The following is a 14,887-nucleotide window of genomic DNA, read 5'->3' as shown; positions in this document are numbered from 1 at the left end:
TCTGTGATAGCTGCACCATTTTGGCCCTGATTTTTGGTGACAAGCTTTTGCCATATGGCCACGGTTTCCACATCCATAGCAGATCACCGTTGACATGTCCACTTTCATGACATTGTCTGATTTGGTTTTGCTGTCAAACTTTTCAGTCTCTTCATAACTTCTTAGTTTACTCTTGAACTGAATAAACGTCATTTCTTCACTGCTCTGAGTTACGTGAATGACGAAGGGCTTGTACGGTTCTGGAAGCCCTTTCATAACCATAGCGATCATCAGCTCATCACTTATCACCTGTTTTGTGTTTCTCAGAGCGGTGACTGCCTTTTCTGCTCTGATCATGTAATCTGTTATTGTTTCGTCGGGTTCCTTCTTGAGTGAGCATAGTTCGCTGTACAGGGAAATAATTCTGGGCTTACCCTGGCTGGCGTAATGATCCCGTAATATTTTCAAAGCTTTTCGACCGTCATCTGCGGCTTCCCTCATTACCAATGATAGACTTTTATCATCGAGGAACTGGATAAGCTCAGCGTAGCATTCTGCATTTTTATCTGGGTCGGGCTCAACAGTTGAAAGTATTGTCTCTTTCGAACCTTCGAGTCGCATGTGTCCCAGAAACTTTACTTCCCAAAGCTCGTAGTTGTTTTCGTCTCCATCGAAAACCAAACGTTGCCATCTTCCTCCTTTTGTTTGTTGCCTGGGCCCATAACCTGTTGCGTTTAAGTTTGCAGCTTCTTCGTTTTCCATGTTTCGGAAGGAATTCACAAGTTTGCCTTGTTTGAATCGTCTTTTATTTTCTTCTTCACAGCTCCGGGAATCAACATCGGTTAGCCATGGGACATGTACAGTACAGAGTGAGGGAAAAATTCCCGCCAGCACCGCTATACCAAAAAAAAAACACTGACGTAGAAGTTAACGTCAAGTTAGCTGAACAGTCGCGAAAAACTAAAACAAGTCCCAAACCTTGTCATAAAGTGCCATGCATTTCCTGAGAGTAGATACAAATACAACATATGTATACTAGAATGTAAACTCAAATAAAACTAATGAGATCACCTATCTCAACACCCCCTCTTGATCTCAACATCCAAAAAAAAAAAACTTTGGACATTTTAATTTCCAAAGAACCACTTTTTGAATTTTTCTATTTTTACCTTTGTCATGGGTTTTGTCAAGATGTCTGCCAACATGTCCTCTGATGGACAATAGATAAGATTTATTTTACCCTCACTGAGTGCTTCACGAATGAAATGATATTTTACATCAATTTGTTTTGACCTTTGTCTGTCTACAGGATTCTTACTCAGTGCGATGGCCCCCTGATTGTCTCCGTAGATTGTTGTGCAACTGTACATTTTGTTGTCCATACCGTTTAACAGTTGAGACAGGTACATGTTTTCTTGTGCGGTGGTGGCTAGGCCAATGTATTCAGCCTCACATGTTGACAGGGCCACTGTGGGCTGTTTCCTTGACTTCCATGCAATGGCTGGGTCTTGTTTTGTTAAACTGAAACAGTAGCCTGTAGTGCTACGTCTGTCTTCTACAGATGATGCCCAGTCTGAATCACTGTAAGCTATCAGGTTCAAATCCTCCTTATTTTTCTTGAAACTTAGTTCATAATCAGCTGTCCCCTTCAAATACCTCAGAACATGTTTTGCAGCTACTAAGTTTTCTACTTTTGGCATTGCCAGATTCAGTGATAGATTGCTCACTATCCAGCTGATATCAGGTCTGGTGCAAGTCATGGCATAAATAAGACTGCCTACAATCTCACGATATTCTTTGGGGTCGACAGGTTCACTTTGCTCATTTTCATCAGCTACAGGGATGCCCTCTAATTTTTGCTCACTTGGAGTAGATCTTGCTTTACATTCTGACATTCCAAATCTCTCTAGCATTTTTAGGATGTACTTTGTCTGGTTCATTTTGATTTCATCCCCCTTTTGTTCAAATTGTATGCCCAAAAAATATGATAGTTTCCCCAGGTCTTTCATGTTGAACTTGAATTTCATGTTCTGTTTAAATGTGCTGAGTGCATCATTGCTGCTTGCGGCAATAATTAAATCATCTACCCAAATTATTACAACGATTGTGTCACCATTTTCCGTTTTTTTTTTCTGTACACACAGTGGTCAGAGAGATTTCTCACAAAGTTGTCCTGTTCTAAATGGTCATTAAGGAGTTCATACCAGTTTCTTCCTGATTGTTTCAGGCCATAAAGAGATTTCTTTAATCTATACACTAGTTTCTCTCCTGTTTCTGACATCATTTCAAACCCTTCTGGTTGTTCCAAGAAAATCTCCTCATGTATAGGAGCATGTAAATATGCCGTCTTAACATCCATTTGATGGACAATGAGGTTATTTTGTACAGCTATCTGCATTAGTGCCCGCACTGATGTAATGTTAGCTGTCGGTGCAAAAGTTTCATAGTAGTCTATGCCTTCTGTTTGATTGTAACCCTTAGCTACATATCTCGCCTTAAATATTTGTCCTCCTTCAGCATTTTCTTTCAGGGCAAATACCCATTTTCCTCCAATTACTTTTCTCCCTTCAGGTAAAGTTGTCAGTTCAAATGTGTCATTCTGTTTAAGCGAGTCAATCTCTTCCCTCATGGCACAATTCCACCCGGGTGCCAGTGGTGACTTCAGTGCTTCACTATAATTCTGTGGGACTCCGCACACAGTCCTGTAACAGTAATCAATAGTTGTATGATTTTTATCATTGTTAATATAGTCTGTCTGATAATCCTCTAAATACCTTGGAACGACCCTTTTTCGTCTAGGATAGCGACTGGTTTGATTATATCTGGGTTTTATGTCTGACCTCGTCTCTTTTTCATTTTGGACATTTTCTGCTGTTTCTTCGTCATGTGACACATCTGCGTTAGTACTCTCATCCTCATTTTGTATATGGTTGTCTGTTTTATTTTCACTTTGTGACACATCTATACTGGTTTCATCTGTAGATTCTGTGTCTTCATATCCCTGGATTTCTGTCTCATAATCATCAGTTTGTGTTTGTTGTTCAATTCTTCCCTTTTTGATAAATTTCACCAGTCTCTGTTTTGACACTTTTTCTGTAAGTGGATTATAGACCAGGTATGAAGGGCTTTTCTTACTGTATCCCACAAATACTCCTCTTTCACATCTGGGATCCAATTTCTTAGTGTCATGTTTGTATGCATAACACTCAGTTCCGAATATCCACATTTTTGAAAGATTTGGCTTTCTCCCTGTTAACATGAAGTATGGGGTATTTTTGTGTCTGTCATTGTAACATCTATTTCGAATATGGGCAGCGGTCTGGACAGCATAAGGCCACAAAACCTTTGGTAATCCTTTTTCTATTAGCATACACCTTGCCATTTCAAAAAGGGTCCTCCATTGTCTTTCTGCTGTCCCATTTTGATGGGGAGAGTATGGGGATGATGTTTCATGTCTTATGCCTTTCTCCCTTAGAAGAGATTGAAAAGCATGTCCTGTGTATTCAGTCCCGTTGTCTGACCTGATACATTTGACACGACCATACGCTGCGCTGTCAGCAAGGAACTTCTCTGTTGCTAATGTAGCTTCACTCTTGTATTTGAGAAAATATACAAATACTGCCCCTGAATAATCATCTGTGAATGAAATGACATACTTATGCCCTTCTTGACCAGCTGGTTCAATCGGGCCTGATAAGTCAGTGTGTACCATTTTTAGGGGTGCATCAGCTTTTGCATCAGCTTGCCTGTTTCTGCTATTTGTGAATTTTCCCTCCGTGCATACGTTACAGTCTACGTTACAGTCTACCTTGGTCTGACCTGTAATCTTCATACCCTCTACTAAGTTTGGTAATTTTAATACATCTTTTACATTGCAGTGTCCCATAATCTCATGCCATGTTTTGACATCACAAGTTAAGTTTACTCTATCTCTGGACATCATGTCATTTACTGTATCATCATAAAGTTGTTGATAATTTACCGTTCTTATGTAGTAGAGTCTGTCACATTCCTCAATGCTGAAAATTTTTCCTTCTTTGGTTATGAGTCTGTTCTCTCCTTCTTTGAATATCACGCTGGCTCCATCAGCTGTGGCTGCCTTCACCGATATGAAGTCCTGAGGATATGATGGGATGAATAAGGCTCCCCTTAAGGTTACCAGGACAGGTTTTCCTTCAATGTCCTGGAGTAACACTTCTGCATCACCTCTTTTTAGTGCCACTTTGTTTCTTCTGGTCCCGTCTGCTAGCTCCATGTAATGTTTGTTTGGGTTGAAAAACTCATCAAATCTTATGAATTTGTCTTCTTGTGTTATGATGTGTGATGTAGCGCCACAGTCTACCATCAGTCCATTTTTTCTGATATTTTCCGGAGGGACTTTTTGACTGACCTTGAATACAAAAGTTTGCTCATCTTCCTTATCTTTGTCTTGGATGTCTGTGTTTTGTTTGACCGAGTCTTCTTTGGGCTTGGATTTTCTTCTGCATGTCTCATCGGTGTGGGTTGTGCTTCTGTGATAGCTGCACCATTTTGGCCCTGATTTTTGGTGACAAGCTTTTGCCATATGGCCACGGTTTCCACATCCATAGCAGATCACCGTTGACATGTCCACTTTCATGACATTGTCTGATTTGGTTTTGCTGTCAAACTTTTCAGTCTCTTCATAACTTCTTAGTTTACTCTTGAACTGAATAAACGTCATTTCTTCACTGCTCTGAGTTACGTGAATGACGAAGGGCTTGTACGGTTCTGGAAGCCCTTTCATAACCATAGCGATCATCAGCTCATCACTTATCACCTGTTTTGTGTTTCTCAGAGCGGTGACTGCCTTTTCTGCTCTGATAATGTAATCTGTTATTGTTTCGTCGGGTTCCTTCTTGAGTGAGCATAGTTCGCTGTACAGGGAAATAATTCTGGGCTTACCCTGGCTGGCGTAATGATCCCGTAATATTTTCAAAGCTTTTCGACCGTCATCTGCGGCTTCCCTCATTACCAATGATAGACTTTTATCATCGAGGAACTGGATAAGCTCAGCGAAGCATTCTGCATTTTTATCTGGGTCGGGCTCAACAGTTGAAAGTATTGTCTCTTTCAAACCTTCGAGTCGCATGTGTCCCAGAAACTTTACTTCCCAAAGCTCGTAGTTGTTTTCGTCTCCATCGAAAACCAAACGTTGCCATCTTCCTCCTTTTGTTCGTTGCCTGGGCCCATAACCTGTTGCGTTTCAGTTTGCAGCTTCTTCGTTTTCCATGTTTCGGAAGGAATTCACAAGTTTGCCTTGTTTGAATAGTCTTTTATTTTCTTCTTCACAGCTCCGGGAATCAACATCGGTTAGCCATGGGACATGTACAGTACAGAGTGAGGGAAAAATTCCCGCCAGCACCGCTATACCAAAAAAAAAACACTGACGTAGAAGTTAACGTCAAGTTAGCTGAACAGTCGCGAAAAACTAAAACAAGTCCCAAACCTTGTCATAAAGTGCCATGCATTTCCTGAGAGTAGATACAAATACAACATATGTATACTAGAATGTAAACTCAAATAAAACTAATGAGATCACCTATCTCAACACCCCCTCTTGATCTCAACATCCAAAAAAAAAAAAACTTTGGACATTTTAATTTCCAAAGAACCACTTTTTGAATTTTTCTATTTTTACCTTTGTCATGGGTTTTGTCAAGATGTCTGCCAACATGTCCTCTGATGGACAATAGAGTCCTTATGTCCTTTGCTTCCTCATGCCTGGTTGTTTCATTGACATTCAGTTCTACCTTGCCATGTTTTCTTGTACATTTGTATATTTGTGTGTACTATTTATGTTCAATTAAAAAAAAAAAAAAAAGAATGAGAGGCTGAGAAAATCTCCATGTCTCTCTCTCTCCCCCCCTTAATGCCCCCCCCCTCTTCCTCACGGCGGCCGACGCAATGTGATTCTCGCCGTTGTTGTGGAAGTAGGGTAAAGGATTCCCCGCGTCGGTGCGAGCGATGCGTTTCAAGGCGTATTGCATGTGTGTATGGAGGGGGGGGTCTACAGGATACCGCAGGCCGGCAATGGTGCACCTTCTGCGGACATCGATCACCGAAACGTCGGCGTGGAGCTCCCGGAGCAGCCGGCGTGTACATGTGAATGAATGGAGGAGCTAATGTGTGTGTGGTGGTGGGGCGGGGGGGGGGGGGGGGGGGGGGGGGGGGGGGGGGGGGGGGGGGGTTTCGGCTTGACGGGAAAGAAACCAAATGTGTCACAAATGCAAAAGTTTGGTGCTGTGTGCTATGCATACAAGCACAACAAAAAGAAACTTGACTCAAGAGGTGAGAAGGGAGTTTTCATTGGATATGACAAAAATAGTCCAGCTTATTTTGTATATTATCCAAATAGTGAAAGAGTACTAAAACAGACTGCTAAAATTTGTGTCGAACCCATCTCCAGAGCAACAAACCCAGACAGAGATGAGCTCAGACCAGGATGATGATGATAATGATGATGATGATGATGATGATGATGATGATGATGATGATGATGATGATGATGATTATGATCAGTTAGACATTTAAAGAGGCAAGGAGTTCCCTCAATGCTGACAAGTGGATGAAATCTATGGACGAAGAGATGGAGTCATTGAGAGAGAACAACACTTTTACCCTAACACAGCTACCCCAAGGCAAGTGTGCAGTGGGGGTGGGGGTGGGGGGTGGGGGGCGTAAGCGCTAAAAAGAAATGAAGATGGCACAAACAAATATAAAGCTCGTTATGTTGCTAAGGGCTACAGTCAAAAGTATGGCACGGATTTCGAGGAAACATTTTCTCCAACAGCAAATATGACAAGTGTGAGGGTGTTTATGCAGAAATCAGTTCCGGAAAATTTGTTCTTACACCAAATGGATGTAAAGACAGCCTATCTTCATGCACCCATAGATTGTGAGCTCTGTGTAGAACAACCAGAAGGGTATGAAGTGACAAATACAAAACAGAAGCTGGTGTGTAAACTTAAAAAGTCACTATACGTCCCTGAACAAGCCGGTCGTCATTGGGATCTGATGCTCCATTCTTACTTGATTGACAATGACTTTATTCAGAATGAAGCAGATCATTGTGTTTATGTCAAAGAAAACCAAAATGACAAGGTCATCATCATAATATGGGTAGATGATTTAATCATAGCTGCGAGTGATGAGGAAGTAATGAAAGAGGTGAAAATCATGCTTACAGCTAGATTTAAAATGAAGGACATGGGCAAAGTGATCAAAATCAATACCCAGAAAATATGTCAGTCAGAAGAGTGTGTTAAGATGTCACAAAGAAAATATGTGGAAAGGTAGTCCTACAGTATTTTCCAACACAAGAGATGCCGGCACATGTTATGACAAAGCCTGCATCACAGTTTAAGTTGTTGAATTTTTCAAAGTTGTTGTTTGTTGTTTGGGTCATGAGTATTTTATTTTGATGTAAATGGGCAAAGATACCAATAATATGAGAGCAAGTGGGGGCGTTGTTAACTGAGAAATATGCTCTCAATTATTTTCCGTTTTATTTCCAAGGGCCAGTCTCAGCTTCCGGTCAACAGGATCCCGCAGACCGGCCAAGGTGCACCTTCTTCGGACACGGATCCCCGTGACGTCGGCGTGAAGCTCCGGGAGCACCAGACATGCACATATGAATAAGCGAAGGAGTCAACTCCATAAGTCCTCCACTCACGGCCTCGGTGTCACTGAATCGAGCAATCTGGTTTTTAATGTTTAAAAATCGGCTTAACATTGAGGTCGAAAACACAGCGGTATCGTTAAAATACAGTAACAGGGTGATAACATCCATGTAAGAAGTGGAGGGGGATTTATTGCACTCACGGCCCCACTCGTTTATTCCTCTCATACACAGCAGCCAGATCACCTGCTGGAGCTCCAAGCGCTGTGCACAGTCGGATGCCGCCATTTAGCGGACATAAAATGTAAGGAAGCGGAGGGAGAAAGCCATCCGGTGTTCCCCGAGTAGCGGCGACGAACGAGTTTAGAGCCGTGGAGAAGGTTTGCTTCCCCCCCAACCTCTCTTTCTTACTTCTTCTTCTTCTTCTTCTTCTTCTTCTTCTTCTTCTTCTTCTTCTTCTTCTTCTTCTTCTTCTTCTTCTTCTTCTTCTTCTTCTTCTTCTTCTTCTTCTTCTTCTTCTTCTTCTTCTTCTTCTTCTTTTGTCTTTTCCCGTCAGGTGTGGCCACAGCGAGTCAACTTTCTCCATCTAACCCTATTCTCCGTATCCTCCTCTCTCACACCAACTACCTTCATATCCTCTCTCACCACGTCCATAAATCCTCCCTTTGGACTTCCTCGAGACCTCTTGCCTTGCAGCTCCAATTCCAGCATCCGTCTACCAATATATTCTCTATCCCTCCTCTGTACATGACCGAACCATCTCAGTCTGGCTTCTCTGACCTTCTCTCCAAAACATCGAACATGTGCTGTTCCTCTGATACTCATTCCTGATCCTATCAATCCTGGTCACTCCGTAAGAGAACCTCAACATCTTCATATCTGCAACCTCTAGTTCTGCCTGCTGTCTTTTTGTCATTGTAACAGTTTCTAGTCCATACATCATCGCTGGTCCCACCACTGTCTTGTACACCTTTGTACACCTTGGTAATGGGCAACCCCGTATCTGACCGTGTGACAAAGCCAAGCAGTGCAGACAATGTGAGACGATCAACTAGAACCAAAAAGAAGCCCAGTTACTTTAATAGTTATGTGACTAGTGCTATTGACGATGACCAAGTGTTCACTAACATTGACTACTGTTATAGACTGGCGTGTGGTGTCCCACAGACATTTAAAGAGGCAAGGAGTTCACTTAATGCTGACAAGTGGATGAAATCTATGGACGAAGAGATGGAGTCATTGAGAGAGAAGAACACTTTTACCCTAACACAGCTACCCCAAGGCAAGTGTGCAGTGGGGGTGGGGGTGGGGGGTGGGGGGCGTATGCGCTAAAAAGAAATGAAGATGGCACAAACAAATATAAAGCTCGTTATGTTGCTAAGGGCTACAGTCAAAAGTATGGCACGGATTTCGAGGAAACATTTTCTCCAACAGCAAATATGACAAGTGTGAGGGTGTTTATGCAGAAATCAGTTCCGGAAAATTTGTTCTTACACCAAATGGATGTAAAGACAGCCTATCTTCATGCACCCATAGATTGTGAGCTCTGTGTAGAACAACCAGAAGGGTATGAAGTGACAAATACAAAACAGAAGCTGGTGTGTAAACTTAAAAAGTCACTATACGTCCCTGAACAGGTCGGTCGTCATTGGGATCTGATGCTCCATTCTTACTTGATTGACAATGACTTTATTCAGAATGAAGCAGATCATTGTGTCTATGTCAAAGAAAACCAAAATGACAAAGTCATCATCATAATATGGGTAGATGATTTAATCATAGCTGCGAGTGATGAGGAAGTAATGAAAGAGGTGAAAATCATGCTTACAGCTAGATTTAAAATGAAGGACAAGGGCAAAGTGATCAAAATCAATACCCAGAAAATATGTCAGTCAGAAGAGTGTGTTAAGATGTCACAAAGAAAATATGTGGAAAGGTAGTCCTACAGTATTTTCCAACACAAGAGATGCCGGCACATGTTATGACAAAGCCTGCATCACAGTTTAAGTTGTTGAATTTTTCAAAGTTGTTGTTTGTTGTTTGGGTCATGAGTATTTTATTTTGATGTAAATGGGCAAAGATACCAATAATATGAGAGCAAGTGGGGGCGTTGTTAACTGAGAAATATGCTCTCAATTATTTTCCGTTTTATTTCCAAGGGCCAGTCTCAACTTCCCAGTCAACAGGACCCCGCAGACCGGCCAAGGTGCACCTTCTTCGGACACGGATCCCCGTGACGTCGGCGTGAAGCTCCAGGAGCACCAGACATGCACATATGAATAAGCGGAGGAGTCGATTCCATAAGTCCTCCACTCACGGCCTCGGTGTCACTGAATCGAGCAATCTGGTTTTTTAATGTTTAAAAATCGGCTTAACATTGAGGTCGAAAAAACAGCGGTATCGTTAAAATACAGTAACAGGGTGATAACATCCATGTAAGAAGTGGAGGGGGATTTATTGCACTCACGGCCCCACTCGTTTATTCCTCTCATACACAGCGGCCAGATCACCTGCTGGAGCTCCAAGCGCTGTGCACAGTCGGATGCCGCCATTTAGCGGACATAAAATGTAAGGAAGCGGAGGGAGAAAGCCATCCGGTGTTCCCCGAGTAGCGGCGACGAACGAGTTTAGAGCCGTGGAGAAGGTTTGCTTCCCCCCCACCCTCTCTTTCTAACTTCTTCTTCTTCTTCTTCTTCTTCTTCTTCTTCTTCTACAGTTTCTAGTCCATACATCATCGCTGGTCTCACCACTGTCTTGTACACCTTTGTACACCTTGGAAATGGGCAGCCCCGTATCTGACCGTGTGACACAGCCAAGCAGTGCAGACAATGTGAGACGATCAACTAGAACCAAAAAGAAGCCCAGTTACTTTAATGGTTATGTGACTAGTGCTATTGACGATGACCAAGTGTTCACTAACATTGACTACTGTTATAGACTGGCGTATGGTGTCCCACAGACATTTAAAGAGGCAAGGAGTTCCCTCAATGCTGACAAGTGGATGAAATCTATGGACGACGAGATGGAGTCATTGAGAGAGAACAACACTTTGACCCTAACACAGCTACCCCAAGGCAAGTGAGCAGTGGGGGTGGGGGGGTGGGTGTATGCGCTAAAAAGAAATGAAGTTGGCACAAACAAATATAAAGCTCGTTATTTTGCTAAGGGCTACAGTCAAAAGTATGGCACGGATTTTGAGGAAACATTTTCTCCAACAGCAAATATGACAAGTGTGAGGGTGTTCATGCAGAAATCAGTTCAGGAAAATTTGGCAGGTCGTCATTGGAATCTGATGCTCCATTCTTACTTGATTGACAACGACTTCATTCAGAATGAAGCAGATCATTGTGTCTATGTCAAAGAAAACCAAAATGACAAAGTCATCATCATAATATGGGTAGATGATTTAATCATAGCTGCGAGTGGTGAGGAAGTAATGAAAGAGGTGAAAATCATGCTTACAGCTAGATTTAAAATGAAGGACTTGGGCAAAGTGATCAAAATCAATACCCCGAAAATATGTCAGTCAGAAGAGTGTGTTAAGATGTCACAAAGAAAATATGTGGAAAGGTAGTCCTACAGTATTTTCCAACACAAGAGATGCCGGCACATGTTATGACAAAGCCTGCATCACAGTTTAAGTTGTTGAATTTTTCAAAGTTGTTGTTTGTTGTTTGGGTCATGAGTATTTTATTTTGATGTAAATGGGCAAAGATACCAATAATATGAGAGCAAGTGGGGGCGTTGTTAACTGAGAAATATGCTCTCAATTATTTTCCGTTTTATTTCCAAGGGCCAGTCTCAACTTCCCAGTCAACAGGACCCCGCAGACCGGCCAAGGTGCACCTTCTTCGGACACGGATCCCCGTGACGTCGGCGTGAAGCTCCGGGAGCACCAGACATGCACATATGAATAAGCGGAGGAGTCGATTCCATAAGTCCTCCACTCACGGCCTCGGTGTCACTGAATCGAGCAATCTGGTTTTTTAATGTTTAAAAATCGGCTTAACATTGAGGTCGAAAAAACAGCGGTATCGTTAAAATACAGTAACAGGGTGATAACATCCATGTAAGAAGTGGAGGGGGATTTATTGCACTCACGGCCCCACTCGTTTATTCCTCTCATACACAGCGGCCAGATCACCTGCTGGAGCTCCAAGCGCTGTGCACAGTCGGATGCCGCCATTTAGCGGACATAAAATGTAAGGAAGCGGAGGGAGAAAGCCATCCGGTGTTCCCCGAGTAGCGGCGACGAACGAGTTTAGAGCCGTGGAGAAGGTTTGCTTCCCCCCCACCCTCTCTTTCTAACTTCTTCTTCTTCTTCTTCTTCTTCTTCTTCTTCTTCTTCTTCTTCTTCTTCTTCTACAGTTTCTAGTCCATACATCATCGCTGGTCTCACCACTGTCTTGTACACCTTTGTACACCTTGGAAATGGGCAGCCCCGTATCTGACCGTGTGACACAGCCAAGCAGTGCAGACAATGTGAGACGATCAACTAGAACCAAAAAGAAGCCCAGTTACTTTAATGGTTATGTGACTAGTGCTATTGACGATGACCAAGTGTTCACTAACATTGACTACTGTTATAGACTGGCGTATGGTGTCCCACAGACATTTAAAGAGGCAAGGAGTTCCCTCAATGCTGACAAGTGGATGAAATCTATGGACGACGAGATGGAGTCATTGAGAGAGAACAACACTTTGACCCTAACACAGCTACCCCAAGGCAAGTGAGCAGTGGGGGTGGGGGGGTGGGTGTATGCGCTAAAAAGAAATGAAGTTGGCACAAACAAATATAAAGCTCGTTATTTTGCTAAGGGCTACAGTCAAAAGTATGGCACGGATTTTGAGGAAACATTTTCTCCAACAGCAAATATGACAAGTGTGAGGGTGTTCATGCAGAAATCAGTTCAGGAAAATTTGGCAGGTCGTCATTGGAATCTGATGCTCCATTCTTACTTGATTGACAACGACTTCATTCAGAATGAAGCAGATCATTGTGTCTATGTCAAAGAAAACCAAAATGACAAAGTCATCATCATAATATGGGTAGATGATTTAATCATAGCTGCGAGTGGTGAGGAAGTAATGAAAGAGGTGAAAATCATGCTTACAGCTAGATTTAAAATGAAGGACTTGGGCAAAGTGATCAAAATCAATACCCCGAAAATATGTCAGTCAGAAGAGTGTGTTAAGATGTCACAAAGAAAATATGTGGAAAGGTAGTCCTACAGTATTTTCCAACACAAGAGATGCCGGCACATGTTATGACAAAGCCTGCATCACAGTTTAAGTTGTTGAATTTTTCAAAGTTGTTGTTTGTTGTTTGGGTCATGAGTATTTTATTTTGATGTAAATGGGCAAAGATACCAATAATATGAGAGCAAGTGGGGGCGTTGTTAACTGAGAAATATGCTCTCAATTATTTTCCGTTTTATTTCCAAGGGCCAGTCTCAACTTCCCAGTCAACAGGACCCCGCAGACCGGCCAAGGTGCACCTTCTTCGGACACGGATCCCCGTGACGTCGGCGTGAAGCTCCGGGAGCACCAGACATGCACATATGAATAAGCGGAGGAGTCGATTCCATAAGTCCTCCACTCACGGCCTCGGTGTCACTGAATCGAGCAATCTGGTTTTTTAATGTTTAAAAATCGGCTTAACATTGAGGTCGAAAAAACAGCGGTATCGTTAAAATACAGTAACAGGGTGATAACATCCATGTAAGAAGTGGAGGGGGATTTATTGCACTCACGGCCCCACTCGTTTATTCCTCTCATACACAGCGGCCAGATCACCTGCTGGAGCTCCAAGCGCTGTGCACAGTCGGATGCCGCCATTTAGCGGACATAAAATGTAAGGAAGCGGAGGGAGAAAGCCATCCGGTGTTCCCCGAGTAGCGGCGACGAACGAGTTTAGAGCCGTGGAGAAGGTTTGCTTCCCCCCCACCCTCTCTTTCTAACTTCTTCTTCTTCTTCTTCTTCTTCTTCTTCTTCTTCTTCTTCTTCTTCTTCTTCTACAGTTTCTAGTCCATACATCATCGCTGGTCTCACCACTGTCTTGTACACCTTTGTACACCTTGGAAATGGGCAGCCCCGTATCTGACCGTGTGACACAACCAAGCAGTGCAGACAATGTGAGACGATCAACTAGAACCAAAAAGAAGCCCAGTTACTTTAATGGTTATGTGACTAGTGCTATTGACGATGACCAAGTGTTCACTAACATTGACTACTGTTATAGACTGGCGTATGGTGTCCCACAGACATTTAAAGAGGCAAGGAGTTCCCTCAATGCTGACAAGTGGATGAAATCTATGGACGACGAGATGGAGTCATTGAGAGAGAACAACACTTTGACCCTAACACAGCTACCCCAAGGCAAGTGAGCAGTGGGGGTGGGGGGGTGGGTGTATGCGCTAAAAAGAAATGAAGTTGGCACAAACAAATATAAAGCTCGTTATTTTGCTAAGGGCTACAGTCAAAAGTATGGCACGGATTTTGAGGAAACATTTTCTCCAACAGCAAATATGACAAGTGTGAGGGTGTTCATGCAGAAATCAGTTCAGGAAAATTTGGCAGGTCGTCATTGGAATCTGATGCTCCATTCTTACTTGATTGACAACGACTTCATTCAGAATGAAGCAGATCATTGTGTCTATGTCAAAGAAAACCAAAATGACAAAGTCATCATCATAATATGGGTAGATGATTTAATCATAGCTGCGAGTGGTGAGGAAGTAATGAAAGAGGTGAAAATCATGCTTACAGCTAGATTTAAAATGAAGGACTTGGGCAAAGTGATCAAAATCAATACCCCGAAAATATGTCAGTCAGAAGAGTGTGTTAAGATGTCACAAAGAAAATATGTGGAAAGGTAGCCCTACAGTATTGTCCAACACGAGAGATGCCGGCAGATGTTATGACAAAGCCTGCATCGCAGTTTAAGTTGTTGAATTTTTCAAAGTTGTTGTTTGGGTCATGAGTATTTTATTTTGATGTAAATGGGCAAAGATACCAATAATATGAGAGCAAGTGGGGGCGTTGTCAACTGAGAAATATGCTCTCAATTATTTTCCGTGTTATTTCGAAGGGCCAGTCTCAGCTTCCGGTCAACAGGACCCCGCAGACCGGCCAAGGTGCACCTTCTTCGGACACGGATCCCCGTGACGTCGGCGTGAAGCTCCGGGAGCACCAGACATGCACTTATGAATAAGCGGAGGAGTCAACTCCATAAGTCCTCCACTCAGGGCCTCGGTGTCACTGAATCGA

This window comes from Fistularia commersonii, unplaced genomic scaffold (genome assembly GCF_037954325.1).
Source record: "Fistularia commersonii isolate RoL2024-O1a breed Wild unplaced genomic scaffold, RoL_Fcom_v1.0 HiC_scaffold_38, whole genome shotgun sequence".
Lineage (NCBI taxonomy): Eukaryota > Metazoa > Chordata > Actinopteri > Syngnathiformes > Fistulariidae > Fistularia > Fistularia commersonii.
The sequence above is the reverse complement of the archived record's forward strand: the minus strand, read 5'-3'. Positions refer to the sequence as shown.